This window comes from Neophocaena asiaeorientalis, unplaced genomic scaffold (assembly GCF_003031525.2).
Source record: "Neophocaena asiaeorientalis asiaeorientalis breed wild unplaced genomic scaffold, Neophocaena_asiaeorientalis_V1.1 scaffold43, whole genome shotgun sequence".
Classification (NCBI taxonomy): domain Eukaryota; kingdom Metazoa; phylum Chordata; class Mammalia; order Artiodactyla; family Phocoenidae; genus Neophocaena; species Neophocaena asiaeorientalis.
In genome coordinates, this window is record NW_020173674.1 from 13215412 (window position 1) to 13233783 (window position 18372).

The 18372-nt window shown below is 39.1% G+C and overlaps 1 protein-coding gene across 3 annotated transcripts in view; it reads left to right on the plus strand.

Annotated features, from left to right (window-relative positions):
* The window catches only part of CKAP5 (cytoskeleton associated protein 5), a 108181-nt gene that overhangs the window by 8631 nt on the left and 81178 nt on the right, over positions 1-18372 (plus strand). The window contains exon 1 of one of the 3 annotated variants that reach the window (XM_024748842.1): positions 10637-10691. The exons of the other annotated variants lie outside the window; for them this stretch is intronic. The gene's annotated coding sequence lies outside the window, so the exon portion shown is untranslated. Of the gene's footprint in view, positions 1-10636; positions 10692-18372 lie in introns of those variants that run through there. 3 annotated transcript variants of the gene reach the window in all.

The window sequence follows — 18372 nt, forward strand, 5'->3', positions numbered from 1 at the left end:
GGGCTTCTCGTTGCGATGGCTTCTCTTGTTGCAGAGCACGGGCTCTAGGTGCATGGGCTTCAGTAGTTGTGGCACACGGGCTCAGTAGTTGTGCCTCGCAGGCTCTAGAGCTCAGGTTCAATAGTTGTGGCGCACAGCCTTAATTGCTCTGTGGCATGTGGGGTCTTCCCGGACCAGGGATTGAACCCGTGTCCCCTGCATTGGCAGGCGATTCTTTTTTTTTTTACCTGGCAGGCAATTCTTAACCACTGTGCTACCAGGGAAGTCCCTTAGAGGTTATTAATTAAAGCAACTTAAATTCTTTCTATAAAGATGAGAAAAAAGTTGAGTAGTCTCAAGTATTTCATTCATTTAATGCAGTTGTCTTTTTTCTTTTTTCAAGCATAAGACTTAAAAGTAGTGTTTTATTTATCTGCAAGTTAAATACCAGGAAATAAACCAAAAAAGTATTTTCTGCAGTCTAAATTTTATTGACTTCCTTCAAGTAGATCCTACTCCCTCTTTATGCACAGTTTCACTCTGCTTGGTTCTTTCTTTCTTTCTTTCTTTTTCTCTTTCTTTCTTTCTTTCTTTCCCTCTCTCTCTCTGTCTCTTTCTCTCTTTCTTTCTCTTTCATTCCTTCCTTCTTTCCTTCCTTCCTTCCTTCCTTCCTTTCATTTTTGGCTGCATTGGGTCTTCGTTACTGTGTGCAGGCTTTCTCTGGTTGCGGCATGTGGAATTCTCATTGTGGTGGCTTCTCTTGTTGCGGAGCACAGGCTCTAGGCTCGCGGGCTTCAGTAGTTGCAGCATGCAGGCTCATTAGTTGTGGCGCATGGGCTTAGTTGCTCCGCAGCTCATGGGATCTTCCCAGACCAGGGCTCGAACCCATGTCCCCTGCATTGGCAGGCGGATTCTTAACCACTGTGCAACCAGGGAAGTCCCCCTGCTTGGGTCTTTAAATCAAGAGCTAAAATTGGGCAGCACTGCTCTAAGCTAAAGTGTTAGTTTGATCACAAAGTTTGAGGAAGGAAAGCTACAAAACGTAAAACATTAAAATTCAAAAAAGCCATATTGGAACCATTTGGTTTTGATGCAAGAGTCCCTCATACCTCTTTGGCAGTACATCTTGAGGGTTTTGCTACATTGATTGCTCAAATGGATTATCCTGAAAAGTTTAAATAATTATCAGTCTACTTTGTTTAAGAAGACTGGGAGGCTTATGTATTTTCTTAGATTTATTTTACATGGAAAAAAGTTACATAATATAATTGATGTTGGGACTTCCCTGGTGGCGCAGTGGTTTAGAGCCCGCCTGTCGATGCAGGGAACGTGGTTTCGTGCCCCGGTCCGGGAAGATCCCATATGGCATGGAGCGGCTGGGCCTGTGAGCCATGGCCACTGAGCCTGCGCGTCCGGAGCCTGTGCTCCGCAGCGGGAGAGGCCACAACAGTGAGAGGCCTGCATATCGCAAAAAATAATAATAATAATAATAATAATTTGTGTTTCAGGGGTAAACCTCTGATACCTGGCAAACTTGGCTGTCTAGAACATCTCTTTCTCTAATTTGTTTTGCTGTTTTACTTCTTTTATGTATTTATTTGCAGTGTTTTTTTAAAATCATTTCATGTCCTTATTCACTTAAAATATGAAGTCTCTCATTTTTAGATTTTAGGAATTTTTTTCAGTACTCTAATTACACACTTTTCTTCTGGTCCTTTTTCTTATGTGATAACATTCCTTTTAAAAAAGAAAGTCTCATGAAAAACCCCTAGTCTAGAACTAGCATGAGTTCTTCATTTGGGAGTAAAGACCAGATCCCATATCAGAAATCTCTGGGCAGTAAGGGAAAACAGTTTTTTTATGCTTTAGAGGACTGCCCACTTATTTTGAGCTATGTTTAATATGGGGGATTCCTCCAAACAAAATATGGACAGTCCCCTTGAGTATTATAAAATGACATTTACTTGTTTAACTAGTAGTAAATTTGCTTTCTATAGGATAAAAAGGAATAGATTGCTTATACACCCAATGAAATGGTTTGTTTTAGATCCGAGAAGACTGGCCTTACTTGGTCCCAAGAGCTCTAAGCTAACTTAGGCCTTTCTTGAACCAGAGGACTGAAATGTGGGTTTGGTTAAGTCTGAAGTCTTTCTAAAATCTCTAGATAACTCTGGGATGATGCTTATAATAATAACACAAGGATAGCCACTGTTTCTTGAGTGCTTGATGTTTCTGTGCCATCTGTTAGTACTACTTCCTTGCATAAAGTCACTGGCTTTGTATGATCTGGCCCTTTTCAGTCTGCCCTTTCTCTCAACTCCTGTTTTGGCCACATGAGTTGCAGTTCTGTTCTTTATCTTGCCTAGCTCTTTCAGGCTTTTCACACACATGCCTGAAACATTCTCATTAAATCTAGTCATTATGCCTATGCCTGGCTAATCCGTATTAATTTCCTTTAGTTCTCAGCCTAAATATCACTTTCTCAAGGAGACCTTCCCTGACCCTTCAGTCCAGATTAAGTGCCTCTGTTACACCCTCATAGTATTGCCCCTGGGCTACTGTATTTCACTTCCCATACTCAGTAAGTAGATAAGTGCCTAATACAGAATAGTGTCAGATCATGAGATGCTACTCTGTATTAGGTACTTAGCTACATACTAAGTGTACCTGTGGGACAGGGGGATAATATGGGTATTTGCGGGGATTCTTAACAGGTATAAAGCAGAAATCTCATTTTCACTTCAACAGTTCACCATTACAGTTAGTTGAATCACCTTAGGCAAGTTAGTTAACCTCTATGCCTCAGTTTTCTTGTCTGTAAAATGGGGCTAATATCAATCTCAGAGTTATGAGAATTAAATGAGTTAGTATATGTGAAGTGCTTAGAATAGTGCCTGGCACATAATGAATGCTCCAGAAGTGTGTATTAAATAAGGAACCACATGAAGATGGTACTGTTACGACGGATGATGAAACTGAGGCTCAGCTAGTGTGTGACAAAGCAAGCTTTAGAACTCAGATCTAACTCCAGCGCCCAACACGACAATTTAGATTGCATTTAATTTTGACTGGAGTGCTCTGTAATAAGATTTATTACAAGCAACTGTTCTGCCATGACTTTACCAAATGATTCTAAAATTAAAATTTCCCTCTTTTAATGGATTTTATAATCAAAAAATAGGTACTAAAAAAAGTGACAAAAATCATAAATTTTTTGAGATCTATTAATAATTTTTCACTTTGAAAGTGGATTTACTTTAGAATTCCATTAAATATATCATGTTTCCCTTTCACATTTGAAATACGCATTCAACATACAATATTTTATAAACTCAAAGAACACATTTATTGTATATTTAAGACTTCTATGATTTGATGAAATTATGCTATTTTAGGAATTATGTGTTAGAGGACGAAGCACCCTGCTGGATGCTGGGGTAATAAATAAGATTCAGGGGGCTTCCCTGGTGGTTCAGTGGTGAAGAAGCCTCCTGCCATTGCAGGGGACACGGGTTCGAGCCCTGGTCTGGGAAGATCTCACATGCCATGGAGCAACTAAGCCCATGCGCCACAACTACTGAGCTTGTGCTCTAGAGCCCATGAGCCACAGCTGCTGCCACAACTACTGAAGCCCATGTGCCTAGAGCCCGTGCTCCACAATGAAGAGTAGGCCCCTGCTCGCCACAACTAGGGAAAGTCCGTGTGTAGTGACGAAGACAAAATGCAGCCAAAAATAAAAAAATAAATTTATTAAAAAAAAAAAAAGATTCAGATCTTTCTTTCAAAGGAGGTATGGTGTCCAAAAAATGTTAAGGGGAAGAATTGAGGCTTATGGGATGAGTATAGACAGATCCATCCTCAAGGTGCCAGGCTGGAATTATAAAGTTTTAGAGCTTTTAAAAACATTATGATAGAAAATATTGAAACTTGTTGTTTAAAAAAGAAAAAAGAGGGCTTCCCTGGTGGCGCAGTGGTTGAGAGTCCGCCTGCTGATGCAGGGGACACGGGTTCGTGCCCCGGTCCGGGGAGATCCCACATGCCGCGGAGCGGCTGGGCCCGTGAGCCATGGCCCCTGAGCCTGCGCGTCCGGAGCCTGTGCTCCGCAACGAGAGAGGCCACAGCAGTGAGAGGCCCGCGTACTGCAAAAAAAAAAAAAAGAAAAAAGACATGGCTAGGTATTAAAGTGAGAAGTAAAAATTCTCTAGCTAGTCCCTTTAGCTACTCGTTTAAAGTGGTCATAGTTAAGTTTTCTATGGATCCATCCAGAAAAGTTTTATGTGCTTTCAAACATGTACAATGTTGTATTAGTTTTCTATGACTGCTGAAACAAATGACCACAAATTTGGTGGCTTAAAACAACAGTAATTTTTTCTCTCACATTTTTGGAGTCCAGAGCCCAAAATTTAGGGTGAGTAGGAGTTTAGGATTAAAATATACACACTACTGTATATATAAAAGAGATAACCAACAAGGACCTACTGCACAGGGAACTACACTCAGTATCTTGTAATAACCTATAATGGAAAAGAATCTTAAAATACACACATATGTGTGTGTGTGTGTGTGTGTGTGTGTGTGTGTGTGTTTGTGTGTGTATCTGTGAATCACTTTGCTGCACGCCTGAAACTACCACAACATTGTAAATCAGCAATATTTCAATAAGAATTTTTTTTTAAATTTAGGGTGAGTCTTACTGGAGGCTAATATTGAGGCAAAGCCATGCTTCTCCAGAGGCCCTGGGGAAGCACTGCTTCCTTGTCTCTTCAGCTTCTGGCGTCTCTTGGTATCCCTTGGCTTGTGTTGCATCACTCCAGCCTCTTCTGATCTTGCTCTTCTCCATCTTCACATCACCTTCTCGTCTGTGTGTGTCAAATTTCCCTCTGTTACCCTCTTATAAGGATACATGTGATTGCATTCAGGGCTCACCCAGATAATCCAGGATGATCTCCCCATCTCAATATCCTTAATTTAATCACATCTGCAAAGACCCTTTTTCCACATAAAACATTTAAAGTTTTCAGGGATTACAGCCCAATATCTTTGGGGGTCATTATCAGCCTACCACCAGTGTGTATGACCCTCTTTTTTATTTTTACTAAACACAAAAAAAGGAATTAGACTTCATAGGCTATCTCCAAATTTCTTTTTAAAACTTAATAATAGATTTCTTCCGCATCAGTATTTAAATATCTTCTTTAGTCTTCGTCTTTTTTTTCTTTAAATACCTATAGAGCATTTTATTGAATAGACAAGTATCTCACTTTTTTTTTAATTGCAGCTTAAAAAAAAAAGCATGTAACAAAATAATTACCATCGTAATCATTTTAAATTAACTACATTCACATTGTGGTGAAACACATCTCAAAAACTTTTTCATCTTGCAAATCTGATACACTGTACCCATTAAACAACTTTCCTTTTCCTCCTTCCCCCAGCCCCTAATAACCACCATTCTACTTTCTGTTGCTAATTTAATAGTTTAGATACCTCATGTAAGTGGAATCATATAATATTTGTCTCTTTGTGACTTGCTTATTTCACTTAGCATGATATCCTCAAAGTTTATCCATATTGTAGCATGTAACCGGATTTCCTTCCTTTTTAAGACTACTATTCCATTGTATGTATTTACCACATTTTGCTTATCTATTCATTCATTCTTCTGTGGACATTTGGGTTGCTTCTGCTGCTTTGAACGTGGATGTACAAATCTGAGCCCCAGCTTTCAACTCTTTTGGATATATATATACACACACTCATACATACACTTAGAAGTGGAATTGCTGGATCATATGGTAATATGGTATTCCATTTTTACTTTTTTTGAGGTTACTCCATACTGTTTTCCATAGCAGTTGCACCATTTTACAATCCCACCAACAGTGTACAAGTGTTGCAATTTCTCTACATTCTTGCCAACGTTTGTTATTTTCTGTTTTTTTTTTTTAATTGGTTTGTTTATTTGATAGTAACCATTCTAATGGGTGTGAGGGATATCTCATTGTGGTTTTGACTTGCGTTGCTCTGATGATTAGTGATGTTGAGCATCTTTTCCTATGATTGTTGGCCATTTGTATGTCATCTTTGTAGAAATGTCTATTCAAGTCTTTTGCCCATTTTTAATTGGGTTATTTGGAGTTTTGTTGTTTCGGGAGTTCTTTTTTTTAACATCTTTATTGGAGTATAATTGTTTTACATGTTGTGTTAGTTTCTGCTGTATAACAAAGTGAATCAACTATATGCATACATATATCCCCATATCCCCTCCCTCTTGTGTCTCCCTCCCACCCTCCTTATCCCACCCCTCTAGGTGGTCGCAAAGCACCGAGCTGATTTCCCTGTGCCATGCAGCTGCTTCCCACTAGCTATCTATTTTACATTTGGTAGTGTGTATATGTCAGTGCTACGCTCTCACTTTGTCCCAGCTTACCCTTCCCCCTCCCCATGTCCTCAAGTCCGTTCTCTACGTTTGTGTCTTTATTCCTGTCCTGCCCCTAGGTTCATCAGACCATTTTCTTTTAAGATTCTATATATATGTGTTAGCATACGGTATTTGTTTTTCTCTTTCTGACTTCACTTAACTCTGTATGACAGACTCTAGGTCCATCCACCTCACTACAAATAACAATTTCGTTTCTTTTTATGGCTGAGTAATATTCCATTGTATATATGTGCCACATCTTCCCCCCCCCAATTTATTTATTTATTTTTGGCTGTGTTGGGTCTTCGTTTCTGTGTGTGGGCTTTCTCCAGTTGCGGTGAGCGGGGGCCACTCTTATTGCAGTGCGCGGGCCAATCTTCATCGCGGTGCACGGGCCTCTCACTGTCAGCCTCTCCCATTGTGGAGCACAGGCTCCAGACGCGGAGGCTCAGTAGTTGTGGCTCACGGGCTTAGTTGCTCCACAGCATGTGGGATCTTCCCAGACCAGGGCTCGAACCCGTGTCCCCTGCATTGGCAGGCAGATTCTTAACCACTGCGCCACCAGGGAAGCCCGCCACATCTTCTTTATCCATTCATCTGTCGGTGGACACTTAAGTTGCTTCCATGTTCTGGCTATTGTAAATAATGCTGCAGTGAACATTGTGGTACATGACTCTTTTTGAATTATCGTTTTCTCAGGGTATTTGCCCAGTAGTGGGTTTGCTGGGTCATATGGTAGTTCTATTTTTAGTTTTTTAAGGAACCTCCATACTGTTCTCTGTAGTGGCTGTATCAATTTACATTCCCACCAACAGTGCGGGAGGGTTCTGTTGTGGGAGTTCTTGATATTCTCTGGATATTAAGCCCTTATCAGATAAATGATTTATAAATATTTTCTTCCCTTCTGTAGGTTATCTTTTTACTCTGTTTATTGTGTCCTTTGATACACAAAAGTTTTTAAGTTTGATATAGTCCCCATTGTCCTATTAATTTTTATGTATGGTGTAAGGTAAACGTCCAACTTCATTCTTTTGCATGTTGCTATCCAGTCTTTCCAGTCACCATTTGTTGAAGAGACCATCCTTTCACCTTTGAATGGTCTTGGCACCCTTGTCATAGATCATTTTACCCTAAACGCAAAGGATTATTTTTGGGTTCTCTATTCTGTTCCATTGGTCTGTTTGTCTTTATGCCACTACCACACTGTTTTGATCATTGTGGCTTTTTAATGTGTTTTGGAATCAAGAAGAGAGCCCTGCAACATTTTTTTTTCAAAAGTGTTTTGACTATTCAGGGTCCTTTGAGATTCCATATGAATTTTAGGATTAATTTTTCTATTTCTACAAAAAAAAATGCTGTTGGGATTTTGAGAGAGATTGTGTTGAATCTATAGATTATTTTCTGATATATGGAATCTTAATAATACTAAGTCTTCCAATCCATGGGTATGGGATGTCTTTTCATTTATTTGTGTCTTCTTTAATTTCTTTCAGCATTGTTCTGTAGTTTTCAGTGTACAAATCTTTCATCTCCTTGGTTAGGTTTATTCCCAAATATTTTGTTCTTTTCAATGCTATTGTAAGTGGAGTTGTTTAAATTAACACAACTTTGTAAATGAACTATATACTCCAATAAAAAATTTTTTTAAGTTTATTTTAGTATATGTAAGTTATACCTCAGTAAACCTGACTTAAAAGTTCTTAGATTGGGGGACCTCTTCTCCCTCTGATCCTCAGTTAACACTGCTTCTGACAGCTGAGAACACAGGTAACTAGGAGCAGTCGGGGGAGGGGGGGGACGCTGCTATATGTTTGCGTTTTAGTTTTAAAAGGAATGTAACAGAAAAGACAGACAGTATTTGTTGAGCGTTATGCATTTTATTTACCAAATACTTATGTATAGCAATTAATTCTAGGCACTTTACAAATATAATAAACTTAACTCATTTAAATCTCCTAATAACCCAATAAGGTGAAAAAATTCCTCACTTTACAAATAGAAAACAGAAGCACAGAGAGGTAGGAGTTGTCTAAAACCACACAGCTAATAAACGGCACAACCAGGATTTGAACTAAGCATTCTGGCCCCAGAGTCCATGCTCTTAATCTCTAACTTGGCCTCTTTCCTTCACTGAATATGATCTAATAAGGAATTCCAGTTAATGCTTAAAACTTCTTTCCCCCTTGCTCTGGCTATGTGTACAATAAATATTTTTCTTATCTCTGCTTGATTTGTTGCAGGAAAAACATTACAATGAAGAAGGATTTTTTAAAAGCACAAGAAATGCCACCTTTCTAATATATGACTTGTCATTTTCCCATGTTTTCTTCCATATATAATATTTGCTAAATCATTTCCTAAACAGTTTCAACTTTGCCCTGTTAAGGAGAATACTTCTATCTGGTAATTTGTTGAATTATGAAGGTTTTACATGTCCAGTTGAGTCTTCTCATGGTATAGTAAAGAAAAGGATACAGTAACCAAAATAAGATGGGCTGTGTTTGGGCTGTGATATTTGGTAAGATATCTAAGTATTATTTAGGAATTTTTATATAAAATGTCTTTGCTTTGGGGCAAAAGATATAAATCTGATTGTACTGAGCTGTACAGTAAATGGATTTTTTTCTCTCTAAATTCTTAATTCACTAATAAACACAGCACTGGGTATTATCCATTTGTGTGTGTGCATGCGCACATGTACTCACTGCAGTATGCTTATTGAAGTTATCTGGACTCCTGTGTCAAAATAAGTGTTGGTCATACCTTTTGTGTTAATTATTTACTGAGTATTCATTTGGTATCACAAGGAAAAAATATGAGTGAGCTACATTCTAACCCTTGCCCTTGAGGTGCTCACAATCTAATGGGAAGGCTGCTCTACAAACCGTTACTCTCAGAACAGTGTGATAAGCTTGATACAGACTGAATGAAAGAAGGTCTTAATTACTTAATTCAAAAGTATCATTCACAGTTAAATGCACTTTAAAATGAGATTTTTTTGGCAGTTCAAAATCAGACTATTCTAATCTGAATCAGTTTCTCTTCATGATAACCTTAGCCTAGAATTTTCTAAGACCTTCAGAATAAGGGTAACCTGGGTCTGCTCCATATTAGAGCAGTCTTTGGGCCTGTTCTTTGGAATCTAAATTTCCTCTTGAACCCCTTTTTGGGATGGAAGATGTTAGGGCACTTGTAAATGGTCTTTAGCTTTACTAAATTGATTCCCATAGAGGTTTGGTGGTGGCTTACGGTTTTAATAAGGTATGTTTATTCATCAAGATTAGGTGAAGGTAACACCAGCTTAATAACCACATAAATTTCTTTCCTGACAGTTATAAAGGAGACACAAAATGCATACAAACCTTATAATCTGAGATTGAGGAAAAATTCCTCCTATGAAAAGAAATTTAAAATTCATTAATGACCTGTGGAGAGCTCAGAGACCATTACTTAACTCCCTGAGATATTAATCCAGTTTCTCCTACAATTTTTCACAAGAACTCTTCATATTACATTAGATGACTGCACATCACAATTGTATTTGCACGCAAGATTTCTTTATCTACATAGACTTGTAGTGAATTCTTGGCCAATATTTCAAAGATCACCTTTTACTCACAAGAAGGAGAATGTTATTTTTCTATTTTGCCCCCTACTTCCGTCTTCTATCGTTGTCTAGGATTCCTCATGTTGCACAGAAGAGAAAGAAGTCACTGAGAGGGTGAGGTGAAGCAGTGCAGGCTGTCAGAATTCTTTTCTGTGCCTTTGAGTTGCCATTTGAAAAACACTAACTGCTCAAGTTAATGGAAGAAGCCACTTACATAATGGGGGCTATATGTTTACCCTGATGCTTTGACTGTTTCCTGCAGCAACTTTTTTCGCCCCTGGAGGAGGAATTAGGATTGTGATAGTAAGAACAGGTCACCTCCTTTGTTTCTGGAACATTATCTGTGTTGCCACAAAAAAAGAGGTCCCCACCCAGCTGCGGTGGAGTTTCCCTAGCTGGGCCTCCATTCACCTCTTGCCTTGGAAGCCCTCTGGGCTGGAAGGAGCGCCCTGGGTCCTGCAGACCTCTGAGCAAAGGCACGCTGCGGCCCCTTTAAGCCGTCAGTGTGTGCCGGGGCGGGGGCGAGGTGGGGCGGGCACTCTGACTGTGAGCTCTGGGCCCCGCCCCCGAGGAGGCGTTTCTCAGCGGCCTCGGCACCAATGCCACCACCGCCCCCGCCCGTCCGGTATTCCTGCAGATTCTGCCTCGGACCGTAGGGCCCCGACCTCTCCCTGCCTGGGGAGCGTAAGTGTCAAACTGCGGGCGAGGGTCAAGCATCCCGTGCCCATGCCGGAAGTCCTGGTGGACTGTACAGGGGACTTTCCTGGCCTGTCAGAGGCTAAGGCGGCGAAAGAGCGTAAACAATGCCGGCTGCAGTGAGCTAAAGCCTGGGGCATCTGCTCTACTTCTGGGTGGTGACAGCGGCCCTAGGGTGCTGGTCTGGATATGCAGTGGTTGAGCGGTGCCCAGAACCTAGCTTTGCCCCAGCCTGGTTCCTACTTGGAGTGAGGCGAGGGTTGCTTTTACCCTGTATAATCCCACTAAGCTAGATGGGTGGAGCTGGATCTAGTGCCCTGGGCCTTGGGTCCTTAGCCTGGCATTTGGAGACCTTGGTAGCTTTGGGATGAGTAAGCATTAGATTTTTAGCTACCTTGGTACAATTGAGCAGTAACTCTCAAAGTTGACCTAATTCACAGCCGGGTTTAGCTCTGTGTCTCCCCAGAGGCCTGTGTTGCTAGAGTCCCCCTTTTGAAGACACTGATGGTGATAATCTATTAGGGAGAGTCAGTTAACCCTCTTTCCCACAGATACGAATAGCACCATGTGAAAGAGTCAGCTCTTTACCCCTCTCTGAAGGAACTGGTGGGAGGCCACCATCCCAGGACTACTACAGCAAGCCCACCCAAGTTTGTTGAGATAACCTACTAGAGGAGCAGTTGGCATTTCTGGCCCCCTGATAATGCAGAATACTACAAGAGGATAACACTTGTCGTTGTTAATGAGAATTACCTGGAGGTAGTGAGATTTTTTTAAATTAGAGGGAAAGGCTTGTCATTTTTGTTACTGGCTACTTAAGTGATGAGATTTTGTCTCGCTTAGCCAAGTAATAAAATTTAAAGTTTTCTGTGACAGTTACATAATTGCTATGCTTCTTTAATCCAGTTGGCCTTCTTAGACATAGATTGAGTAAAGATTTCTGGGCATGTATGTGTATTTTGTCTTATCCTTGTTTTCTAATTATTTCCTTTTTTGAGCAAATTTACATCATTCTTTATTGGTCGTTCAAATGGTTTGCTTTTTTTTTTTTTTGCGGTACGCGGGCCTCACCCTGCTGTGGCCTCTCCCACCGCGGAGCACAGGCTCCGGACGCACAGGCCCAGCGGCCATGGCTCACGGGCCCAGCCGCTCCGCGGCATGTGGGATCCTCCCGGACCGGAGCACGAACCCGTGTCCCCTGCATCGGCAGGCGGACTCTAAACCACTGCGCCACCAGGGAAGCCCAGGGTTTGCTTTTTGAGTGGGCAGAATTTTTCCTCAAACTTCCCTCAGACTCATTCTGTGCTTCTGCAGTAGCATTTCCTGAGCCAGAAGTGAGAGTCCAGGAATGGTAATCAGATCTCGATCTCTTGTGTTGTGATAGTGAAGAGCTTTTGAAGGTCAAGAGCTTGAGAATTAGCCATAAAATAGTTTTACTGTCATAGCTTCTTCTTCTTTTAGCTTTAGAAAGCTAAAACAGTATGTTTAGTAGCTGTATAACTATTTTTATAAGATGTCGTGGTACAGGAATTTAAAGTAAAAGGACACTACACATGGACCCTTGAGTGATGGGGAAGAGTGGTGGGTGGACTGAGAGATAGGAGACAAAGGTTCTAGCCCAACTCTAACATTACTGATGACTTAATCTCCCTGTGCCTTACTTTTAGCTGGTTGATGAATGAGAAAATGCATAGATATCATATGTTAATGATAGTACATTATGCACACTTAAATATTGAACACTAAACTGAAATTTATTCTAAGTTCAGAGTGTATTCCAAGTTGTGTCTTTATGTATGTCTTTGGAAACATTTCTTAACCGCTGGTCTAAAAATAAATAATTACATCTAAACCTTCTTCAGCAGTAGTGTGGACTTTATGGTACTTGAGCTCTTTGGAAGACATTTTAGATACAGCCGTGGTATAAAATGATAATATTTCCGTGGAACAGATTTATTTTAGCTGACTCCCTTGCCTTTTCCTCTGTTTTAGGCTAGGGTAAAACCTCCTGAGAGTGCCGAATAATTTGAAATTTCTGAGTATTTGTAGTATTGACTAGACTGAACCATAGCAAGCATCATATATAGGTCAAATTAATTTTATTAATGCTTCTCTTTGTTGGCAATTTTATTTACTCTTAAAGCATCAAACCTTGCTATGTAATGAAGACTTGGTTTCATACATCTATGTTTATAGAATGTTTATATGTTTATAAAATCCAGAACCCTCTGTTCATTCCTGGTTCCACATTTCCAGCCACTTGAAGATCATATTTCTCAAGTCTAAAACCAAACTCATCATATTCTTAACCTCTCCTCCACTCCCCCAAAACAAACAACTCAGAACTTTCTTCTGAGATTTTTCTGTCATTAGCACCACTGTTCTCCAAGTCATGTAGACTGGAGCCTCCTACTAGGTCTGCTACATCCTTACTTGCTAAGGCTTATTGATTCTGCTTCTTTAATGTAATTCCCTTCAGTCTCCTCTGCTCATCCTTTCCATTCCTAGGAGTCTGGCTTCTATTTATCTTTGCCCTCCAGTACTGCAGTAATTTCCTATCAGGACTCTACTTTCTCTCCCTTCCAATTCATTCTGCATAGATTTATCTTTCTAAAGTAATTAGGATCATGTCATTGCCCTGCTTCAGGTCATCAGCATCCTCTGCTGTTTAGCTTAATATTCAAGATTATACATGATTTGACCCTAGTCTGTCTTTCTGGTCTTATATTTAATAAATGGAGCCATTTAGTGTTCCCTAAACATGCTTAGTACTTTTCTACTTCCAAGACTTTGCCTTTCTTGTTTTCTCAGCCTAAAATATCTCTTCTCCACTCCTGGTTTTGTTTTTGTTTTTATTTTTTTAAATCTACCTATCATTTATCACTGAGCTCAGATGTCATCCTTTCTATGAGATTTTTCACTGACCATCCCTTGCTCACTGGCGGTTGATCCTGTCTTTGAACTCCCTTAACCCTTATTTGTCTCTTGCTTAGGGCACTTTCCACATATAATACATTTTGTATTATGGTTATTTGTTTAGACATCTACTTTTACTCCTGTGAACTCCTTGAGTCATCATGGTTTACCCATAGGGAAATTCATCAAATGAATGCTTTAGGTAAAATTGGAATGGAGTAACTCCTTAGTGTTAGATCCTATTATTTTACACCCATCCCATTCACATGTAAAATGATCAGCAACTTTAACAAATCACTCTTATCTCCTAAGGACTTCTGTTAGTAAACTTTGTTAGTTTGTTTTTTTAACAGTTTTAATGAGATATATAATTTACGTACCATTCACCCATTTAAAGTGTACAATTCACTGACTTTCAGTATATTCATAGATTTGTGCAGCCATCACCAACAGTCAATTTTAGAACACTTTCATTACCCCAAAAAGAAACCCCGCACTCCTTAACACCCTTCTAATATCCCCAAACACCCCAGTCATAGGCAACCTCTCATCTACTTTCTGTCTCTATAGATTTGCCTATTCTGGACATTTTATATAAATGGAATTATATAATAAGTGGTCCTTTGCAACTGACTTCTTTCACTTAATATAATTTTTCAAGGTTCATCCATGTTGAAGCATGTATCAGTACTTCACTTCTTTTGTGTGTGTACACATAACGTAAAATTCACCATCTTAAGCATTTTTAAATATACAACTCAGTGGCATTAAATGCATTTGTAATGTTGTGTAGCTACCACCATCCATCTCCATAATTCTTTTCATCTTGTAGAACTGAAATTTTACACCCATTAAACAGTAACCCGTCATTACCCTTCTCCATCCATCTGCTGGCAACAATCATTCTACCTTCTATCTCTATGATTTTGACTACTCTAAGTACTTGATATAAGTGGAATCATACACTATTTGTCTCTTTGTGGCTGGCTTAATTTCACTTAACATAACGTCTTCAAGGTTCACTCAGGTTATAGCATGTCCGAATTTCTGTCCTTTTTAAGCTGAATGATATTCTTTTGTATGTGTATACCACATTTTGCTTATCCATTCATCCATCAGCGGTCACTTGGGTTGCTTCCATATTTTAGCTGTTGTGAGTAACGCTGCTATGAACATGGGTGTACAGATATCTCTTCAAGATCCTGCTTTCAATTATTTTGGGCATATACCCAGAAGTGGAATTTCTGGATCATATTGTCATTCTGTTTTAATTTTTTGAGGAACGGCCATACTGTTTTCCACAGTAGCTGTACCATTTTACATTGTCACCAACAGTGTACAAGGGTTCCAGTTTCTCCATATCCTTGCCAACATTTGTTGTTTCCTGGGTTTTTGATAGTAGCCATCCTAATAGGTGTGAGGTAATACTTGTGGTTTTGATTTGCATTTCCCTAATGTTTGTAATCTTGAGCATCTTTTCATGTGCTTATTGGCCATTTGTCTGTCTTTGGATGAATGTCTAATCAAGTTCTTTGCCCATTTTTTAATCAAGTTGTTTGCTTTTTTTGTTGTTGAGTTTTAGGAATTCTTTATAGTACTTAATTTTTATTACTGAATCATACTCCATTCTGTGGATTTACCACGTTTTATCTATTTATCAGTGGATAGAGGTTTGGGTTGTTTCCACTCTTTGGCTATTATGAATGTTAGTTTGGTTTTAATTTGCTGTGTATATTGAAAACAGCACTACATGTCTCTAAAGAGATCACTCAGGCCTTTAACTGGTGTGACTTTTCATGAAATTGTTGGTTTATTCTACATGTATTCTGTTTTATGAACTCTGAGGGTCCTCTTCATTACTTCCTGAATATGTTCTAAATGTTCCTAAGGCCTTTACTTTCCTTTGTGATAATGGCTAGTTAAAATTTGCAGATAGAGGCAAAGTTTAACTTACAAACAGGTAGCCACTTTAATGACTTTCCCCTACTGTCCCCCCTGCAAATATTCTAGAATTATAGTTATAAATTTAAAACTAGTATGAGCTATAGAAATTATAGTCTACCACCCTTTAGTTTTTTAATTAATCTCAATGAAATATTTTCCTTTTCAACTGGTAGAGTCAGTATTCAATGGAATAAGGGTTGTGAGGGAGAAGGGTCAGACTACATGGATAACCCCAAATTATAATTAAAACTGTAGTCATTTCTTCCTTACGCAAAGACAGGTTAACAGTGTTCTGAGGCCCAACTGGGTAGTTAGGCTTGATTATTCGGCAGCTGCTGATTAGGGATGATTCCCCCTTACCAACTAACTGTATTTTAAATTTCCCTAAATTACCTAAGTCCTTTGGAGGCAAATAAACTTGTCTTTCACATATACTCTCATTTGCCCTTTATATTTTTATTGAGTTAAGTAATCACCAAAATAATTCTTACTGTTTATACTGTAGAGTGTGAATAGATTTCACTATAGATAATGTAGAAACCATATGTAGGTCAGTTGTAGGAATTTCACCAAACTAGGTATCAAGAAATCTCTTTCAGGGGTTTCCCTGGTGGCACAGTGGTTAAGAATCCGTCTACCCATTCAGGGGCCACGGGTTCGATCCCTGGTCCAGGAAGATCCCACATGCTGCGGAGCAACTAAGCCTGTGCACCACAACTACTGAGCCTGTGCTCTAGAACCCACGAGCCACAAATACCGAGCGTGTGTGCCACAACTACTGAAGCCCGCGTGCCTAGAGCCTGTGCTCTGCAACAAGAGAAGCCACCGCAATGAACCACAGCATAGAGTAGCCCCCGCTCACCGCAAGTAGAGAAAACCCGTGTGCAGCAATGAAGACCCAATGCAGCCAAAAATAAATTTAAAAAAAAGAAATCTCTTTTAGACCATTGTCCCCTACTTAAGTGACATTGGGCAGGACGCTGAGCCTCTTTTTCCCCATATGTAAAAAGAGGATAATGATACTTTATTTATTTATTTGACCCTTTTGAAGATAGAGATTAATAAGACAAAAGGCTTTTGCTCAAGAGAATCTTATAGTTTAGTAAGAGTCACATAACTAAGAATAATATGAAAAAGAAAGAAACTAAACCTGAATGAGATAATATAACAGTGTGCTTGCATTTACATTATGAAATACATAGAAAATGAATGATTGTAAAAATACATGTAAAATATGAAGTGCTACTGAAATACAGGATGGGTGTTAACTGTTATTTTAACTAGGGACTTTGAGATGATTGTAAGCAGTGCCCTAAAGTCTTTTTTTTTTTTTTTTTTTTTTTTTTACAATTCTACATTCACATTTATTTATCTAATACAATGGAAATACAAAGGAGAAAATAAAGTCTCAATAAATAAAGGACAGAGCTAGCTTTTTTAAAACTTTCATATTTTACTCTTAAAACTACTATTGTCCAACAACATTTATATATCATAGTGTTTCCACATCAAAACTGATGGCAAAGTTACATGTCCTCAGGGAATGCCCTAAAGTTTTTGATCATAGAATTTGAAAGGTTGTAGATCAAGAGGTTTAAAGCTGGGTTAGAATTCAGGGACTCTGTAAATTTGTATGGAAAAATAATTACATCTGTATTTGCACTAATCTTATAACTGAAATTTCTTTTTCTTTCTTTTGGTCTGCGTTGGGTCTTTGTTGCTGCGTGCGGGCTTTCTGGTTGCAGAGAGCGGGGGCTACTCTTCATTGCAGCGTGCGGGCTTCTCATTGCAGTGGCTTGCTTGTTGTGGAGCATGGGCTCTAGGTGTGCGAGCTTCAGTAGTCGTGGCACCTGGGCTCAGTAATTGTGGCGCACGGGCTTATTTGCTCCACGGCATGTGGGATCTTCCCGGACCAGGGATCGAACCCCGTGTCCCCTGCATTGGCAGGTGGATTCTTAACCACTGTGCCACCAGGGAAGTCCTAACTGAAATTTTGACATTTTCTTCAGTTAATAATGTAGGCAATAAACTACAATAATATTATAAGAACCTATGCCTTTGTCACCAATAGAAATCATTTTCATAATCATGTTATGTAGTATATAAAAATATTTTTAGGGCTTCCCTGGTGGCGCAGTGGTTGAGAGTCCACCTGCCGATGCAGGGGACACGGGTTCGTGCCCCCGTCCGGAGTAGTTATTAAATCTGCTGCTAGATTTTATTTAATATATTAATGGAGAAGCCCATATATTCACATTTCAAAATATTTTGATAACTATATTTCAACATAACTATATTATATTCAACATATATAACTATTTCAACATAACTGATTTAATATGATCATATATTTTATGCATTAAACAATATTCTGAGGTGCCTATAGACTTGCTCTTTTAATCCTATAAAATTCCAAAGTAAAGTCAACTGTAATTTAGAAATGAAATAAATTCAAATTTGGGATGCCAAATAATGATAGTAAATTGCTAACATTTTTTGAGCCCTTGCTAGATGCCAAGTACCTAGTCTAAGAGCTTTACATGTACTGACTCATTTAATCCACACAACAATTCTCTGAGGTATGTATTATTATTCCCACTTTACACACAAGCATGCTGAGGCAATATATATTTGGCTAAGTAACTTACCCAAGGCCTCAACCTCAAGTTAGTGGTGGTTTTGAAGATACAGAATTCTTTTAATTTTTTTAAAGTGTAGATTTGCAGCCAGACATAGAAAGTAATAAAGTTTCCCTCAAGTAGCAAAAACTCAAATTTGATAAGACTGTTACTGCATTTTGAGTTATTGT